Consider the following 20,372-nt stretch of genomic DNA (forward strand, 5'->3'; position numbering starts at 1 on the left):
ACTCTGGGCCTGGGCACTGTCCCTCAGCTCTTCAGCTCAAGGCTAGCGCTCTACCACTTGAGCCACAGTGCCACTTCCGGCTTTTTTCTTTTTGCTTATGTGGTGCTGAGGAATCGAACCCAGGGCCTCAGGCATGCAAGGCAAGTGCTCTACCACTGAGCCACCTTCCCAGCCCCCACTTCTAGCCCTTTTCAACACGGGTTAATTTCAAGATAGGATCTCCTTTTCTGTGTGGGCTTCCCTGTGTACCTGAGTGTAATAGGCACATACCATTAGCTGAGATGAAGTCTCTAAAACCCCTTCCCCACTTGCTGGTCCCAAATAGTGATCCTCTCTGCTCTGTGCTTCCAAAGGAAGCTAGGATTAAAAGTGGGAGCCAACATGTGCAGCTGTTTTGCTTTTGGATCCTGATTTTGGCAGTGATCTGTCAGGATGCCCCTGGGCATCCCTACCCATCTCCCTGGAACATGCATCCTGCAGCTGTCATTGAGAAAGCAGCCCTCCTCTCCCCCCACCCCCACCCCAAACACATGGAGCCATTTAGTCTCCCTGGTCCTCTTGATTCCTGCCTGGCTCACAGAGCAACTTCTGACCATACAAGTCCCCTAGGCCTCCTTGCTAGCTTTTGGACACGTCAGTTCCTCTTGGGGTGGCTCCCCCTCTTGATTTTGGTAGCTAAACAGCACAAAATAAGAGTTGGAGCCGGGTACCCGGGGCTCACACCTGTAATCCTAGCTACTCAGGAGGCTGAGATCTGAGGATCGCGGTTCAGAGCCAGCCCAGGCAGGAAAGTCTGTGAGACTTTTATCTTCAATAAATGACCAGAGAACTGGAAGTGGTGTTGTGACTCAAGTGGTAGAACACTAGCCTTGAGCTGAAGAGCTGAGGGACAGCGCCCAGGCCCAGAGTTCGAGCCCCACAATGAACAACAACAAGAAAAAAAGACTTGGTAACAAGCATGCTCCTAAATTGTTGAGGTGGCACAAACCTGGCCACCTTGCCCCCCCCCCCTTTTTGGCCAGTCCTAAGGCTTGAACTCAAGGCCTGAGCACTGTCCCTGAGCTTCTTTTGCTCAAGGCTAGCACTCTACCACTTGAGTCACAGTACTACTTCTGGCTTTTTCTGTTTATGTGGTACTGAGGAATCGAACCCAGGGCTCATGCATGCAAGACAAGCACTCTACCATGAAGCCACATTCCCAGCCTTGCCCTAAGGTTCTAACTCACAATTCCTGCACTCTCTTCCCCCAGGTGACACACTTGTGCCATTTACAGGCCTCAAAGTGGCATTTCTCAGCCCACTGTCACCACACATAGGGTCCAGTGCTAGTTCTGCCAGCTCCTGGCCTTTCCTCCCACCCATTCCTGCCACTCAACCCAGCCTGTCATTTTTCCTTCTCCAACAGCAACCTCACACTGCCACCTTGACGTTGCCTCAAGCAGACAGCTGCTGGGTAAGGACCACAGTGTGGCCTTTGCCAGGGCAGAAGCAGGCAGCCTGAAACATGCTGGAGCCCATGGACCATGGACCTTCAATGCTCCTTCTTTTCCACCCCCCCTTCTTTTCTTTTTTGTTTTTTCGTCAGTTATGGGACTTGAATTCTGGGCCTGAGTGCTGTCCCTCAGCTCTTCAGCTCAAGGCTAGCGCTCTACCACTCGAGCCACGGCACCACTTCCGGTTTTCTGGTGGTTTATTGGAGATAAGAGTCTCACAGACTTTCCTGCCTGGGCTGGCTTTGAACTGTGATCCTCAGATCTCAGCCTCTTGAGTAGCTAGGATTACAGGCGTGAGCCACTGACAATGTCCTTTCTAGGGCTCTAGGGTCCATGTGGGGCCTGTCTCTGAGCCTGGCTGGCTGCCAACTGGCGACTCTTGGAAGTTGTGTCTGGGGTGGGAGCCTTGCCAAAGGTTGCCCTTGGGTCACTGGGCTAGAGGGGAAGTAGTCATCCAGGGAAATAGATGGTGATTGCATGCCCCTGAGATTCATCTTCTCTTGGGGATGGAAAGCTGACTTGGAGGGAGACCTTCTTGTAATTGGTCTTGTAGGTCTGGAGCTTCATTTGTTTGACCTTGGGCAATCTCTTAATCTCTCTGCGCCTCCCATTTCCCATCTGAAAAATGGACATGAGAAGAATGACTTTCTTTTTTTTTTGGGGGGGGGGTCCGGTAGTGGGGCCTGAACTCTGGGTCTGGGCACTGTCGCTCAGCTCTTCAGCTCAAGGCTAGCGCTCTACCACTTGAGCCACAGCGCCACTTCCGGCTTTTTCCTTTTTGCTTATGTGGTGCTGAGGAATCGAACCCAGGGCCTCGAGCATGCAAGACAAGCGCTCTACCACTGAGCCACCTTCCCAGCCCTAGAAGAACGACTTTCTTACCCCTCCAGGTGTGTGTGTGTGTGTGTGTGTGTGTGTGTGTGTGTGTGTGTGTGTGTGTGTGTGTGTGTGTGTGTGTGTGCTGGTTCTGTGGTTTGAACTCCCAGTCTGGGTCCTGTCCTCCCCAGCCCCCCCCCACAAAGTGCCACTTCCAGCTTTGTCTATTTATGTGCTACTGACGAATCGAACCCAGGGCTTCATGCATGCTAGGTAAGCACTCTACCACTAAGCTACATTCCCAGCCCCCATGCTTTTGCCTTTAAACTGTGTGTGATAGTGTGCTTCTGTGGATGTGAATTCAGGACTGTCTCCTGAGCAGTATGATGTATGAAAAGAGAAGTAAAAGAAAATAACCAGTGTAAAATGGGGTTAGAGGCATTGCTTAGTGGTAGAGCGCTTACCGAGCAAGACCAGGCCATGAGTTCAAACTCTAGTATCACCAAAAACTAAAAATAAGAACATAAATATGGCAGATTTGTTCTAGTTTGGTGAGAGTATTTTTTCCATTATTAGTCATGACACAGTTCTTAAAATGTGTTGGGGTATATCAACTGAGGTGATCACTTTTCCTTTTTATTCTGCTATGATGGTAGATTAAGTTGCTCGTTTTTCCAATATCAACCAACTGTAGCATTTCTGGAATAACAAATCAGCTTAGTTTATCATCTTTGTATAGTACCACAATGAAACCCATTTGTACAGTATATGCTACTAAACATTTAAAAAGAGGAAAAAAAACTTGGCTGGGAAGGTGGCTTAGGGGTAGAGTGCTTGTCTAGCATGCATGAAACCCTGGGTTTGATTCCTTAGTACCATATAAACAGAAAAGGCCGGAAGTGGAACTGTGACTTAAGGGGTAGAGTGCTAGCCTTGAGCAAAAGACGCTCAGGGACAGTGCCCAGGCCCTGAGTTCAAGCCTCAGGACTGGCAAAGAAGGAAGGAAGGAAGGAAGGAAGGAAGAACGGAAGGAAGGAGCAAGAGAGAGAGAAAAGAAAGGAAAAGAAAAAAAAAGCTAAATCTATCTAGTCATGTGGATTTCCTAACTCAAAATCTCACAACTTTCCAGTAAATTCTTGTGCCTTTGCCTCTGCTGTTCCCTTTGCTTGGAATATCCTTTCTCTCCAGATCTTCAGACCTCATCCAGCTGGCATCAGTTTTATTATTTCATTTTTTCTCTCTTCAGTCTGAGATCAGCACTTGAACTCAGTATCCAATGCTTATTGATCATTGGCAGGATCCCTACCACCTGGACCATGCCTCCAACCCCTGACATCAGCTTTGTGAAGCCCCTCGTTTCTTCAAGAGACGCCTTCGTTTCAATGCCACACACACACACACACACACACACACACGCACACACACACACACACACACACACACACACACACACACACACATATATGTAAACTCAGCAAACCCACTCCAATCATCTATTCCAAGGGAACCCCTTTCTCAGAGAGAAATGACTAACAACAATGAAAAAAACTGGGTCCCCAGTGGCTCATGTCACGGTGGCTTATGTCACAAGACTCATATCAATTGGGTGCCCATGTCTCATGCCTGTAATCCTAGCTACTCAGGAGGCTGAGATCTGAGGATCACAGTTCAAAGCCAGCCCAGGCAGGAAAGTCTGTGAGACTCATATCTCCACTAAACTGTCAAAAAAAGCTGTAAGTAGTGCTGTGGCTCAGAGTGGTAAAGCACTAGCCTTGAGCAAAAGACCCCTGGGACAGCGTCCAGGCGCTGAGTTCAAGCCCCACGACTGACAAATTAACCTCCCAAAAGCTGTAAGTGGATCTGTGGTTCTGAGTTCAAGCCCCAGTAGTGGTGTATACATGCGTGCGCACAGCCAGGTACCAGTGGCTCACACTTGTGAGTCCTACCTACTCAGAAAGCTGAAATTTGAGTAACAAAACCAGTCTTTGCAGGCAAATCTGGTAGACTCTTATCTCCAATTAAGCAGCAAAAAGCCAAAAGGGGAGCTGTGGTTCAAGCGGTAGAGTGCCATCCTTAAGCAAAAAAGCCTACTAAGAGCATGAGGCCCTGCGTTCAAGCCTCAGTATGGACACACAGACACAGACATACACACAGACACACACACACAGACACACACACACACAGACACACACACACACACAGACACACACACACACACACATACACACACAAACCAAACCCAAAACCCTCCAGGTTTAGCCAAAAGTGGAGGTAGTAACATGGTGAGTCACAAGAGGGCAGCAGAGCACTGACAAGCAGATGGGCTAGAAAGCCTGTCATAGCTAGCACCTGTGAGCACATCATCGTAAGGCTAGAAGCAGAAAGGATTTCCCAGCAGATTTATGAACAACATGGCCATCACCCACTTCAGGTCAATATTTGAAGAAGAGTAATTCAGTCTCAGCTCAGCCATTTAACATAAGCCCTTGGTTCCTTGTGATTTATTTCACTCTTAGTTTCCTTATCTATAAACTAAGACTACCTCCTTCCTATTGCCACCTTCCTCTTTGGTGTTTTCATATTAACAGGATGATTAAAATAATGGGTAGAATGCCCCCCCCCCTTTTTTGTCAGACGTAGGGCTTGAACTCTGAGCCTTGGCGCTGTCCTTGAGCTTTTTTACTCATGGTTAGTGCTCTACCAATTTGAGCCAAAGCTCCACTTCCAGTTGTCTGGTGGTTAATTGGAGATAAGAGTCTCATATACTTTCCTGCCCGGACTGGCTTTGAACCTCGATCCTCAGAGCTCAGCCTCCTGAGTAGCTAGGATTACAGGTGTGAGCCACCAGCACCTGGCTCCTCTCCAGCTTAAGCTAACTTTAACCTGCATCAAGCACCTTCTTGAGATGCTCATGCAAAGCAAAATCAGAAACCCCCTTCTCTGACCCCATTGCAGCCCTCTTTAGCCACTACCATGTCTACCTCTTCCTCATGCAGAACTTCTTTTTTTCTTTTTTTTTTTTTGGGGGGGTCCGGTCGTGGGGCTTAAACTCTGGGCCTGGGTGCTCTCCCTCAGCTCTTCAGCTCAAGGCTAGTGCTCTACCACTTGAGCCACAGCGCCACTTCTGGCTTTTTTCTTTTTGCTTATGTGGTGCTGAGGAATTGAACCCAGGGCCTCAAGCATGCAAGGCAAGCGCTCTACCACTGAGCCACCTTCCCAGCCCCTCATGCAGAACTTCTTGCTCCTATGTATGAGTTAGCACCCATTGATCAACCTCTCCTCATCACCATCCCCTACTCTCAGTGACTTGGGGTAACCACCACTGTAGCTCCCAATTTCTCTGAAATCAAGGTTTGAAGATTCCTGCCAGGTGCCAGTGGCTCATACCTACAATCCTAGCTACTCAGGAAGCTGAGATCTGAGGAACGTGGTTCAAAGCCAGCCCAAGCAGGAAAGTCTGTGAGACTCTTATCTCCAATTAACCACCAGAAAACTGGAGGTGGCACTGTGGCTCAAGTGGCAGAGTTGCCTTGAGCTGAAGAGCTCAGGGACAGCACCCAGGCCCAGAGTTCAAGCCCACAACTGACCCAAAAAAAAAAAAAGATTCCACATGAATGAGCTGTGTAGTTCTTGTCTTCTTGTGCCTTGCTCATTTCATTCACTCAATATCACGATCTCCAATTCCATCCATGTGTTGTCTCAAATGACAGGATTTCCTTCTTCTTTCTGGCTGAATATTATTCCATTGTATATATGTTCCACATTTTCCTTACCCATTCATCAGCTAATGGACACTTCAGATCATTTTCATTTCTTGGCTGTTGTGAGTCTTTGCTGTACTAAGTGCAGGAGTATGGATGTCTCTTTCCACACACTCATCCCATTTACTCTGGATATATGCCCAGAATTGAGATGGATGGATCATCTGCTAGTTCTATTTTTAATTCTTTGAGGAACCTCCATACTGTAATATCTGGGCTCATTTACGTTCCCATCAAGAGTATGTGAGAGGGGCCAGGCACCAGTGGCTCACGCCTATAATTCCAGTTACTAAAGAAGCTGAGATCTCAGGATTATAGTTCCAAGCCAGCCCAGGCAGGAAAGTTCATGAGACACTTATCTCCAATTAACTACCAAAAAAGCTGGAAGTGGAGCTGTGGTTCAAGTGGTAGAGTGCTAGCCTTGAGCATAAAAGCTCAGGGACAGTGCCTAGGCCCTGAGTTCAAGCCTGATAAGAAGAAAGAAAAAAACAAAAACCAGTGTGTGAGTTCCCCTTTTGTTATGTTCTTGTGTTGATTGCAGTTGTAACTTTCCATGTCTGTCATGTCTTTTCCACAGTTGTGTCCCTCTATTCACAGCATTATGCCGGCTACTCAGCAACTTCTAGATGAATGCTTGCAGAATGAAGGCATGAAAATGTGTTGTTGGTTTTTTTCCTTGATTTCCTTGAATCGGCTATGTCAGAACTAGAAAACCACCTACTCTGCTATATTTCTGCCAGGAAAAAGAGTGGGGATGATAAACAGTCATCGGTGGAATCAAGGACTATAAACTATAAAGGCTCCAACTCTGGGCTTGGGTGCTATCTCTAAGCTCCTTTTTGCTCAAGGTTAGCACTTTACCACTTGAGCCACAGCTCCACTTCTGGCTTTTTTTGATGGTTAATTGGAGATGAGTTTCACAGAATTTCCTGCCTGGGCTGGCTTCAAACCACAATCCTCATATGTCAGCCTCCTGAGGCGCTAGGATTACAGGTGTGAGCCACCAGCACCTGGCTTGTTCTAATATTTTTTATCTGAGGTTGATTAAATGTGCCACGGACAATGAAGGTGACCGTGTTTCTTGAGTACAGTGTGTGCAGCTGCTGTGCTAGGAGCTGGGGGTGTGATAACAAGTAGCACCAGCAGGAGGAGGCAGAAGAGCTGGGAATTGGGCTGGGAATGTGGCTCATGTGGTGGAATGCTAGCTTGAGCAAAAGAAGCTCAGGGACAGTACCCAGGTGCTGAGTTCAAGTCCCAAGACTGGCCAGAAAAAGAAAAAGAAAAGAAAGCCAGGCACCGGTGGCTCACGCCTGTAATCCTAGCTACTCAGGAGGCTGAGATCTGAGGATCACGGTTCAAAGCCAGCCCGGGCAGGAAAGTCCATGAGACTCTTATCTCCAATTCACCACTAGAAAACTAGTGGTGCTGTGGCTCAAGTGGTAGAGCGCTCAACTTGAGGTAAAGAGCTGAAGGACAACACCCAGGCCCAGAGTTCAAGCCCCATGACCAGCCAAAAAAAAAAAGAAAAGAAAAGAATGAAAAAGAAAAGAGGAAAAGCTGGGAATTCCAGGCATAGTGCTAGGTACCGTGAGAGGGGTAGGCACTGTGTTCTGTGGGAGGGTGGTGAGCACAGCCCCTGACCCAGTCTCACGATGAGCCCAGCCAGGTCTAGAACTCAGGATCCTGCTACTCTAGCCTCCCAAGTGCTTCGATGACAAGAAGGTTGAAGGTGAGGCGAGGGCCCATCACACAGGGCCTGGTCCATAGGACAAGGTACACAGGAGGGGCTGTAGGATATTTCACAGGTGAGTGGCATGGTGGCACTTGGTAAAGTTGCTCACCTCTGGTGTGGATGACAAACGCAAGTGCTCCTCAGTCACACATGGCAAGTAGGGAGAATACCGAGAGCAGTATTTCTAGGGACATGTCCATGAGTGAAGGATGGCTTCACTGTCACGTACTTAAGCAAGAAGGCCTGCACACAGATTTAGTCCACTAAGACCAGACTTACCTAAAAATAGACAGAATTCAGTGATGATGACTTGGTAACAGCAAAAAAATTGCAGGCCTTGCAGCCCCCTGAAGAGCCCCAGGGAGATACCTCCCCTTCATGTTCAGAAGTAACCACTTTCGTTTTCTTTTTCTTGCTCTCTTTTTTTTTTTCTTTCTTTAACAGCTAAAGGAGCTGAGCACCAGTGGCTCACGCCTGTAATCCTAGCTACTTATGAGGCTGAGATCTGATCACAGTTGGAAGCCAGCCCCAACAGAAAATTACCCTAGAGACTCTCATCTCCAATTAACCACTCAAAAACTGTAAGTGGCGCGGTGGCTCAAATGGTGGAGCACTAGTCTTGAGTACAAAGAAGCTCAGGGACAGCACCCAGGCCCTGAGTTCAAGCCCCACAACCAACAACTAACAACAACAACCAAAAATCCCACAACCAACAAAAAAAGAAGAAAACCCACCCTGAATTTCAGCTTCAGTACTTGCAAAGAAAGAGAAAGAGAGAGAAAGAAAGAAAGAAAAAGAAAGGAAGAAAGAAGGAAAGAAGGAAGGAAAGAAAGAAAGAAGCTGGGCACCCGTGACTCACGCCTGTAATCCTAGCTACTCAGGAGGTTGAGATATGAGGATCACGGTTCAAAACCAGGCCGAGCAGGAAAGTCTGTGAGACTCATCTCCAATAAACCACTAGAAAACCAGAAGTGGTGCTGTGGCTCAAGGGGTAAAGCGCTCACCTTGAGCTGAAGAGCTGAGAGACAACGTCCAGGCCCAGAGTTCAAGCGCCATGACAGAAAGAAAGAAAGGAAGAAAGAAAGAAAGAGAGAGAGAAAGAAAGAAAGAGAGAAAGAAAGAAAGAAAGAAAGAAAGAAAGAAAGAAAGAAAGAAAGAAAGAAAGAAAGAAAGAAAGAAAGAAAGAAAGGAAAGGAAGGAAGAAAGGAAGAAGGAAAGGAAGGAAGGAAGGAGAAAGAGAGAGAGAAATAGAGAGAGAGAGAGAGAGAGCACCAGGTGCCAGTGACTCACTCCTAAAATCCCAGTGACTCAAGAGGCTGAGATCTGAATATCATAGCTCAAAGCTAGCCTTGAAAGTCTGTGGCAGGAAAGTCTGTGAGACTCTTATCTCCAATTAATCACAGAAAAGGCAAGAATTGACTCAAGTGGTAGAGCACTAGCATTGAGCACAAAGAGGCTCAGGGACAGCACCCAGGGCATGAATTCAAGCCCCCACAACCGACCATATATATTTGATCATATTCTTATTATAAAAGTAGTATATGTTAATTATAGAAAATAGACAAGAAAAAAGAGAGCATAAAGAGCACCCATAACTCTACAACCAAGCAGAACTATTGTGAACACTTAGTCTGATTCTTTTATCATTTTTGCCAGTCCTGAGGCTTGAACTCAAGGTCTGGGTACTGTCCCTGAACCATGCTGTGCTCAAGGCTAGCACTCTACCACTTGAGCCACAGTACCACTTCCACCGTTTTCTGTTTATGTGGTACTGAGAAATCAAACCCAGGGCTTCATACATGCTAGGCAAGCAATCTACCACTAAGCCACATTTCCCAGCCCATGTCTAATCCTTTTGATGTCTATTTACCTACAGCACATGTGTGTGTGTGTGTGTGTGTGTGTGTGTGTGTGTGTGTGTGTGTATACACATATATGTTTTTGTTAGTCTACTTTTATTTTTCTATGCTTGCTTTAAAACTTCTTTTTTTTTGGGGGGGGGGGGTTGGTGGTGGAGCTTGAACTCAGGGCTTAGGTGTTGTGTTCTTTATCTCAAGGCTTGCACTCTACCACTTAAGCCACAGCAGCACTTCTGGTTTTCTGGTAGTTATTTGGAGATAAGAGTCTCCTGGGGGGCTGGGAAGGTGGCTCAGTGGTAGAGTGCTTGCCTCGCATGCATAAGGCCTTGGGTTCGATTCTTCAGCACCACATAATGAGAAAAGGCTGGAAATGGCGTTGTGGCTTAAGCACTAGAGTGCTAGCCTAGAGCTGAAGAGCTGAGGGACAGCACCCAGACCCAGAGTTCAGGCCCCTTGACCAGAAAAAAAAGACTCTCATGGACTTTCCTGCCTGGACTGGCTCTGAACCACAATCCTCAGATCTCAGCCTCCTGGGTAGCTAGGATTACAGGCGTGAACCACCAGCGCCCAGCTTTAAAATCTCTTTAATTACATGAGATACACGAGTACTTTTTTTTTTGTCATTTGTGGGGCTTGAACTCTGGACCTAGGCATTGTCCCTTAGCTCTTCAGCTTAAGGCAAGTGCTTTACCACTTGAGCCACGGCACCACTTCCAGTTTTCTGGTGGTTAATTGGAGATAAGAGTCTTACGGCCCGAGCCACTGGCCCCAGCTATCATTACATTTTTATAAGTTGTTTTAACACAATATAGAATTATATAGACTAAAATGTGACTGGCTCCAGAAGTAACATATAGAAAGTAGCTTCTTCAGCCAAGCACTAGTGGCTCTCACCTCTAATCCTAGCTACTCAGGAGGTGGTGCTGTGGCTCAAGTGATAGAGCACTAGCCTTGAACTGAAGAGCTGAGAGACAGTGCCCAGGCCCAGAGTTCAAGCCCCATGACCAGCAAACACACACATACACACACACACACACACACACACACACACACACACACACACACACTAACCATCACTAAGTCTTGGCCTTGTCTCCATAATAAATCTTTCTTCATATTGCATAAATCAGGTTCTTCACTCCTGCCCGGATCTTACACCAGTCACTAGCTTCTTTTCTGCACCTGCCATCACAGAGAGTTTTAAAATATTTTTATTGAGGCATAATTCACATGCCATACAATTGGCCCTTTTCAAACGTTGAACTCTGAGCCTTTAGTGTTTCACGTATTTGCTCAACTTCACAGCTCATTTCAGAACATTTTCATCACCAGAAAAAGAAACCTGTGTGCTGGGCATGGGGACTACAATCCTAACACGGAAAAATCACAAATTTGAGGCCAACCTTGGCTACATAGTAAGATTTTTCTTTTTCTTTTTTTTTTTTTTGGTCCAGTTGTGGGGCTTGAACTCTGGGTCTGGGTGCTGTCCCTCAGCTCTTCAGCGCAAGGCTAGCACTCTACCACTTGAGCCACAGCACCACTTCCAGCTTTTTTCTTTTTGCTTATGTGGTGCTGAGGAATCGAACCCAGGGCTTCAGGCATGCAAGGCAAGCGCTCTACCACTGAGCCACCTTCCCAGCCCCTAGTGAGATTTTTCTGTAAAAGAGAAAGCAAAAAGTGGGCTGGGAAGGTGGCTCAGTGGTAGAGTGTTTGCCTTGCATGCATGAGGCCCTGGGTTCGATTCCTCAGTACCACATACACAGAAAAAGTCAGAAGTGGCGCTGTGGCTCAAGTGGTAGAGCGCTAGCCTTGAGCTGAAGAGCTGAGGGACAGCGCCCAGGCCCAGAGTTCAGGCCCCCAACTGGACCCCTCCCCCAAAAAAAAGAAAAAAAGAAAAATAAATTTAAAAAAAGAGAAGAAAGAAGAAATGAGGAAGAAGAAAGGATATATATGAAAGGAAGGAAGAAAGCAGTGACTCTCCATTCCTTCCAGCTTTTGGCTACACTAGTAATTACTACTAATAATTAGTCATTAGTACTTGTTAATCTATTTTCTCTCTATATAGAGTTCTCTACTCTGGATATTGCATAAAATTAGAATCATATTGCATGTGCTTTTTTTCCTTCCACTAACTTCTTTCATTCAGCAAAAATTTCCCAGGTTCTTTCTTCTTGTAGTGTGTGTCAGAACCTCATACACTCATACAGTTTTACTGCAAAATAGTATTCCATTACATGTGAGTGTTTCCAGCTTTTGGCTATTATGATGAATGTGCATTCATGCACAGGTTTTACACGAATACATATGGTTTTGTGTGTGTGTGTGTGTGTGTGTGTGTGTGTGTGTGTGTGTGTGATGACATTGGGCTTGAATTTAGGGACTCAAGCTCTTGTTCTAACACTAAGTGATGCCTCTAATCCAGCTTATTTTTTGTGCCAGTCCTAGGGCTCTGAACTCAAGGCCTGAATGCTATCCCTGAGCTTTGTTCAAGGCTAGCATACTACCACTTGAGCCACTGCTCCACTTCTGGGTTTTTTTTTGGTAATTAATCTGAGTCTCATGGACTTTCCTGCTTGGGCTGGCTTTAAACCACAATCCTCAGACCTCAGCCTCCTGAGTAATAAGGATTACAAGCATGAGTCACAGACACCCAATATAGCTCTGTTTTTTATGCTTATATGCTAGTTATTTTTTTATTTTTATTTTTGTCAGTCATGGGGCCTAAACTCTGGGCCTGGGTGCTGTCCCCCAGCTCTTCAGCTCAAGGCTAGTGCTCTACCACTTGAGCCATAGCTCCACTTTCAGCTTTTTCTGCTTATGTGGTGCTGAGGAATGGAACCTAGGGCCTCATGCATGCAAGGCAAGCACTCTACCACTGAGCCACCTTCCCAGCCCCTGTGCTAGTTATTTTTAAGATAACACTTACTGTCCAGGCACATGACTGGACTTCAGTCTACTTATTTTAGGCTTCCTATTGTAGCTAGGATGACAAACATTTGCCAGTGCATCCAGCTTTCTTCTGTTGATATGGGGTCTTGTAGACTTTCTGGCCTAGATTGGCCTGGAATCACAGTCCTCCCAAACCGAGCCTCCAACATAGGTTAGGATGGCAATCATTTCCCATTATACCCAGTTATGGGTTGAGAAGGCATTTTATGAACTTTTCTGCCTGAACTGGCCTCCAACTTCAATCCTCTCATTTTCAGACTCCTAAGAAGATAAGATTACAGGTGTGATCCACTGTCCTAGCTTCTTCTTTTTTGTAGGCCATGGGGCTTGAACTCTGGGCCTGGGCGCTGTCCCTGAGCTCTTCAGCTCAAGGCAAGCGCTGTACCACTTGAACCACAGCCCCACTTCCAGTTTTCTGATGGTTAATTGGAGATAAGAGTCTCCTGAGTAGCTACGATTACAGGCGTGAGCCACCGGCGCCCAGGCCTTCCTTTCTTTCCTTCTTCCTTCCTTCCTTCCTGTCTGTCTTTCTTTCTTTCTTTCTTTCTTTCTTTCTTTCTTTCTTTCTTTCTTTCTTTCTTTCTTTCTTTCTTTCTTTCTTCCTTCCTTCCTTCCTTCCTTCCTTCCAGTCAGTCTTGAGGCCTGAACTCTGAGCCTAGGTGCTGTCCTTCAGCTCTTCAGCTCAAGGCTAGCACTCTACCACTTGAGCCACAGCTCTACTTCCGGCTTTTTCTGTATATGTGGTGCTGAGGAATGGAACCCAGGGCCTCATGCATGCAAGGCAAGCACTTTACCACTGAGCTACCTTCCCAGCGCCTGATTTTTTAAAATTGTTATTATTATTGTTATTTTTTGGTGCCAGTCCTGGGGCTGGGCACTGTCCTTGAGCTTCTTTTTGCTCAAAGCTAGTACTCTACCACTTGAGCCACAGTTCCACTTCAGGCTTTTTCTGCATATGTGATACTGAGGAATCGAACCCAGGGCTTTATGCATGGCAGGCAAGACTCTACCACTAAGCCACATTCCCAGCCCTTTAACTGATACTATAAATGATATACAGAGAGGTTACAGTTGCATAAGTGAAATAAAGAGTATATTTCTTTGTGTGTCTTGTCTTATTACAATTCGTGTGTGTGTGTGTGTGTGTGTGTGTGTGTGTTAGTCCTGGCCTGGGTAATGTCAAGCCCCAGGACTGGCAAAGAAAAGTTCTATTGGCACATACAGATGTACATTCTTTTATTTTTTTGGTTGTATTCTGTAGACGACCAGAAGGTCTAGTTGGTTTCTTCAGGCTTTATGTTTTAGAAGTAAGGCCTTTTGCCAATCCCTTCTATCCTTTCGTGGGATTTATTGTTAGGTGCACCAGAGCTGGTTGTGTGTGTGTATGTGTGTGTGTGTGTGTGTGTGTGAGAGAGAGAGACAGACAGACAGACAGACAGAGACAGAGAGACAGACAGAGAGACAGAGAGAGAGAGAGGGCCCTGGAGCTTGAACTCAGGGGCTTGACTTGTCCCTGAGCTTTTGTTCTCAAGGCTAGTGCTCTACCACTTGAGCCAAATTTCTACTTCCAGCTCCTTTTTCCTTTTGGTGATTAACTGGAGAAGAGAGTTTCACAGAGTTTCCTGCCCAAGCTGGCTTTGAACTGAGATCATTAGATCTCAGCCTCCTGAGTAGCTAGGATTACAGGCGTGAGCCACCAGCGCCCGGCTAGCAGAGATGTTCATATTTGATTGTGACCCTCCTCTGTTTCAGTGTGTTGCATTCTCATTTATCCCAGGGCAAGAAAACTTTCCTTCATGGCACTCAAGGAGATGATCTCGCTACTGGTAATTTTTAGTCTCCTCAAACACTGCCTTACAGACAAAATGATTACCTTAAAGCTCTCTGAACTCACCATGTTCTTTCTTCCTTCTGGTCCTCATATATACTAGTCCCTTTATTTAGACTATCACTCATCTCAAATTCTTCACAGATGACTCTTACTCATCTTTCAAAACCTAAGAAATCTTTCCCAACTCACCTCTGATAAATTTTTTCCTCTTCTGTGATCTCACAGTACCCTGTGCTGACCAAATGGACCTACTTCACAGTATTTCTCCCATTTAAAAGGAGTCAGAAAAGTCCATGAGACTCTTATCTCCAATTAACCACCAAAAAACCAGAAGTGGTGCTGTGGCTCAAGTGGTAAGGGGCTATCCCTGAGCTGAAGGGCTCAGGGACAGTGCCCAGGCCCAGAGTTCAAGCCCCATGACCAACAACAAAAAGGAGAGAAAGGGATCAGAACAAGATGCAGTAGTGCACATCTACAATCCCAGCTACTTAGGAGACTGAAATCAGGAGAAAATGAATTTGAGACCAGCCTAGACAGCCTAGTGAGATCTTGTCTCAAAATAATTTTTTTTCTTTTTGTTGGTCATGGGCTTGAACTTGGGCCCTGGGCACTGTTCCTGAGCTCTTTTGCTTAAGGCTAATGCTCTACCACTTTGAGCCACGGAGATAGGAGATATTTCTGGTTCTCTGCTAATTAGTTGGAAATAAGAGTGTCACAGACTTTCTTGCCTGAGCTGGCTTTGCACCATGATCCTGGGATTACAAGCATGTGCTACTAGTGCCCAACTTCAAAATGAAAAAAAATTTTTTTTGGTCAGCCATGGGGCTTGAACTTGGGCTTGAGCGCTGTCCCTGTGCTCTTCAGCTCAAGGTGAGCGCTCTACTGCTTGAGCCACAGCGCCACTTCCAGGTTTCTAGTGGTTTATTGGTGATGAGAGTCTAACTGACTTCCCTGCCTGGGCTGGCTTTGAAGCACGTTCCTCAGATCTTAGCCTCTTGGGAACAGCAATAGAAAATTTGTCTATTTCTCTGATCAGACTAGCAACTCCCTGAGGGAAGAAACAATCTGATCATTTCTATAGGTTGTGGAGCTTGAACTCAGCCTGGGCGCTGTCCCTGAGCTCTTCAGCTCAAGGCTAGTTCTCTACCACTTGAGCTACAGTACCACTTCTGACTTTTTCTGTTTATGTGGTGCTGAGGAAATAAACCCAGGGCCTCATGCATGCGAGGCAAGTACTCTACCACTGAGCCACCTTCCCAGCTGATCATTCCTATTTTCTACAGTACCTGTCACAAGGTCTTAGAGTCCCTCATGACCTATACAGCACTCAAATATTTTCCCTGCAGAAACTGTCACATTGAAGGTTAAGTTCCCACATATGAATTAATTAATTAATTAACTTGTTTATTTTTGTCAGTCATGGGTCTTGACCTTGGCCTGAGCACTGTCCCTCAGCTCTTCAGCTCAAGGTAAGGGCTCTACCACTTTAGCCACTGCGCCACTTCCGGTTTTCTAGTGGTTTATTGGAGATAAGAGTCTCAGGGACTTCCCAGCCTAGGCTGGCTTTGAACCCTGATCCTCAGATCTTAGCCTCCTGAGTGCTGGCTTTGAGCCCTGATCCTCAGATCTTAGCCTCCTGAGTAGCTAAGATTACAGCTGTGAGCCACCGGCACCCAGCATCCACATATGAATTAAGAGAGACACAAACATTCAGCCCATGGAAATAAGTAACTCAGCTAATTTAACTTAACTAGCAAAGCTCTTACAATGTACCTGTGCTGTTCCAAGCACTTTACAAATGTCAACATATTTTATTCTCATGACAACTCTATAACATAGGCACTTTTGGAATTTTTTTTTATTGTGAAAATACTGTACAGAGGGGTTACAATTACATGGGCAAGATAATGAGTACATTTCTTATCAAGCATTGTAGCCTCCTCCTTTGTTTCCCCTTCCCATCCCTTTCCATCCTCCCCCCCACCCAATCCGCCCGCCTCCCCCCCCCCCACCAAAGTTGTAAAGTTCGTTTTCAACATGACTTGTGCATCTCATTGTTGCAATGGGTCCACCTGTATCCCTATTTAAATGATTTGTTTTTCCCCTTCCTCTCCACAAATTATTTTTGGAATTTTACAGAGAAAAACAGAAACACAAATGGGTGGTGTGTGTGTGTGTGTGTGTGTCTGTGTGTGTGTGTGTGTCTGTGTGTGTCTGTGTGTGTCTGTGTGTTGGTCCTGGGGCTTGAACTCATGGCGTGAGCATTATCCTTGTCTTGAGCTTTTGTTCTTAGGCTATTACTCTATCACTTGAGCCACAGCTTCATTTCTGACCTTTTTTGGGGGTGGGGTAATTGGAGATGAGAATCTCATGGACTTTCCTGCCTTGGCTGGATTTCAAACACAATCCTCACATCTCAGCATCCTGAGTAGCTAAGATGACAGGTACGAGCCTCCAGCGCCTGGCTGCTGGGGGACTCATCTCCAATAAACTACCAGAAAACTGGAAGTAGACCTGAAGCTTAAGTGATAGAGCCTCAGTCTTGAGTGGAAAAAGCTCCTTGGCCCTGAGTTCAAGCCAGCACAGGCACACACGTGTGCGCGCGCACACACACACACACACACACACACACACACACACACACACCTTTGTCCCAAGTTGCTAGGGGCTTATGCTAGCCTTCAATAAAAAAGTTTAGGAACAACAAATAGGTCCTGAGTTGATGCCCCAGGACAGGCACAAAAATAATTAAGTCAGGGGCCAGTGGCTCACACCACCTGTAATCTAGCTATATAGGAGGCTGAGATCTGAGGATAGTTGTTTAAAACCAATCTGGGCAGGAAAATTCCATGAAACTTTTTTTTTTGGCTTTTTTTGTGTGTGTGTGTGTGAAAATACTGTACAGAGGGGTTACAATTACATGGGCAAGATAATGAGTACATTTCTTATCAAGCATTGCAGCCTCCTCCTTTGTTTCCCCTTCGCATCCCTTCCCATCCTCCCCCCCCCCCCCGCCCCTCCACCCAATCCTCCCCCCACCGAAGTTGTAAAGTTCGTTTTTCCACATAACGACTTGTACATCTCATTGTTGCAATGGGTCCACCTGTATCCCTATTTAAACGATTTGTTTTTTCCCTTCTCTTCCACAAATTATAGCAACCTCAAATACAGTGAAAGCAGGGGTTATACCGTGGGGGAGGGACATACAAGGCAACAAAGAAATAATCTTATAAATGTGTTAGAAACAATCACCTGAAAGAAAAAAACATTTGCATACATATCTTAGGGTTCATTTTCCTAACATCAACTTATCTGACCTTTTCTGCTTGTCTCAGACATATACTGGTTATCGCAAATAAGGGAAACCATGGGACCTATGTTTCTTTGGGCCTGGCTTACTTCACTTAATATAATTTTTTCCAAGTCTTTCCATTTCCTAACAAATGGGGCAATGTCATTCTTTCTGATGGAGGCATAGAATTCTTTTGTGTATGTATACCATATTTTCTTGATCCATTCATCTACTGAGGGGCATCTCGGTTGGTTCCATATCTTAGCTATGGTAAATAATGCTCCAATAAACACAGTTGTGCTGGTAGCTTTAGTGTGGCCTTGTTTGTGATCATTTGGGTAAATGCCCAAAAGTGGGATTGCTGGGTCCATGAAACTCTTATCTCCAATTAACCACAAAAAGCCAGAAATGGAGCCTGTGGCTCAAGTGGTAAAGTGTTAAATTTGAGCACAAGAGCTCAAGGACAGCAGGAGGCCCTGAGTTCAAGCTCCAAGACTGGCATACACACACACACACACACACACACACACACACACACACACACAGATACATACACAAACCCTCTGTTGATTTGTTCAAGGAAATATAAACTCCAACTGGACGTGTTGATTAGCCAGATGGTGACTGCAAACCTCTCGTTTTCCACTGCTGAGCTGTCTTTTTTTTTTTTTCTTCCCCTACTATGGGGTTTGAACTCAGGGCCTGCACGCTGTCCCTGAGTTTCTCAGGCTCAAGGCTAGTGCTCTACCACTTGAAACACAGCACCACTTCTGTGTTTTTTTTTTGAGTAGTTTATTGGAGATAAGAGTCCCCAAAGCCAGGCCCAGGCTGGCTTTAAATGGCATTCCTCAGATTTCAGCCTTCTGAGTAGCTAGGATTACAGGCATGAGCTACCCATGCATGTCTGAGCTGTCTTTTGTTTAATACATGCACAAACTTCCCCCCCAAGAATGCTACACTATTTTTGGTGGAAAAGAAATTACAGTTGCATGAGAATTTCCTCTCTTGGACACAGAGTACAGAAGAGGGTTTAGACAACAGGGTCCTGAGAACATGGGACAGGAAGGAAAGTCTTTCACCTTAGGTTAGACATGCAAGAGCCAAGAACCTGCAAGCCAAGAAGGGCAGAGCAATGACAGTGCAGTCACAGCCAATGTGAACTTAGGCCCTTCTTGGCAGATGCCTGCGCATTTGATGGTCTTGCCTTTCAAGTAGCAATACAAGGGTGCAGAGCCCCAGCCGAGTGTAAGACTTAAGGATGGATGGCCAGAATAGAACTGCTCTATTGAGATATCCACAGACCACACAATTTGCCTTGTTTATAGGTTTTTCTGTATATAAACAACCTTTCATTTTCATATCTAAACACAATGAGTATAGACATTTTGTTTATTTATATCTTGCCTGGGACTAAATGATCAAATCCCTTATCGATGTATGTCAACATTGTACTCAGAGGGAGGTGAATGTGATCGAAGCACATTATATGCATGTATGGATATATCACAATAAATTCCCTCTGGCCCTTTAATACATACTAATTAAAAAAGAGAAAGGACTGGGAATGTGGCTTCATGGTAGAGTGCTTGCTTAGCATGTATGAAGCCCTGGGTTCGATTCCTCAGTACCACATACACAGAAAAAGCTAGAAGTGGCGCTGTGGCTCAAGTGGTAGAGTGCTAACCTTAAGCAAAAGAGGCTTAGAGACAGTGCCCAGGCCCTGAGTTCAAACTCCAGGACTGGCAAAACAAATCCTTTTTTTTGGTGGGGGGGGTAGAAGTGGGGGGAGGTGGGGAGGGAAGGGAAGTAGGAAAAAAAACAAAGGAGGAGGTAACAATGTTCAACAAGAAATGTACTCATGGGGGCTGGGAAGGTGGCTCAGTGGTAGAGCGCTTGCCTTGCAAGTATGAGGCCCTGGGTTTGATTCCTCAGCACCACATAAGCAGAAAAAAATCGGAAGTGGCGCTGTGGCTCAAGTGGTAGAGTGCTTGCCTTGAGCTGAAGAGCAGAAGGACAGCGCCCAGGCCCAGAGTTCAGGCCCATGACTGACAAAAAAAAAAAGAAATGTACTCATGGGCTGGGAAGGTGGCTCAGTGGTAGAGTGCTTGCCTTGCATGTATGAGGCCCTGGGTTCGATTCCTCAGCACCACACAAGCATAAAGAAAAAAAGCTGGAAGTGGTGCTGTGGCTCAAGTGGTAGAGTGCTAGCCTTGAGCTGAAGAGCTGAGGGACAGCGCCCAGGCCCAGAGTTCAGGCCCCATGACGAGACCAAAATAAAAAAAAAAGAAATGTACTCATTACCTTACTCATGTAACTGTAACCCCTCTGTACAGCATCTTTACAATAAAATAAAATTAAAAACAGAAAGAGAGAAAACGAGCTGGATGCTGGTAGCTCACACCTGTAATCCTAGCTGTTAGGGAAGCTGAGATCTGAGAATAGTTGTTCAAAGCCAGCCTGTGCAAGAAAGTCAATGAGACTGAGGGGGGACCAAGATGGCGACGGGGCAGTAGGGAAATGCCACAGCTCTCTCCAACCAAAAAGAGAGTTTGAGTTCCAACGCTTAATCTCCCCAAGAGACCGACAACAACAAAAAGACGAACACTCAGAGAAAAACCAGAGGTGGAAAATAACAAAAA

This window comes from Dipodomys spectabilis, unplaced genomic scaffold, assembly GCF_019054845.1.
Source record: "Dipodomys spectabilis isolate Male_0828 unplaced genomic scaffold, ASM1905484v1 ptg000325l, whole genome shotgun sequence".
NCBI classification, from domain to species: Eukaryota; Metazoa; Chordata; class Mammalia; order Rodentia; family Heteromyidae; genus Dipodomys; species Dipodomys spectabilis.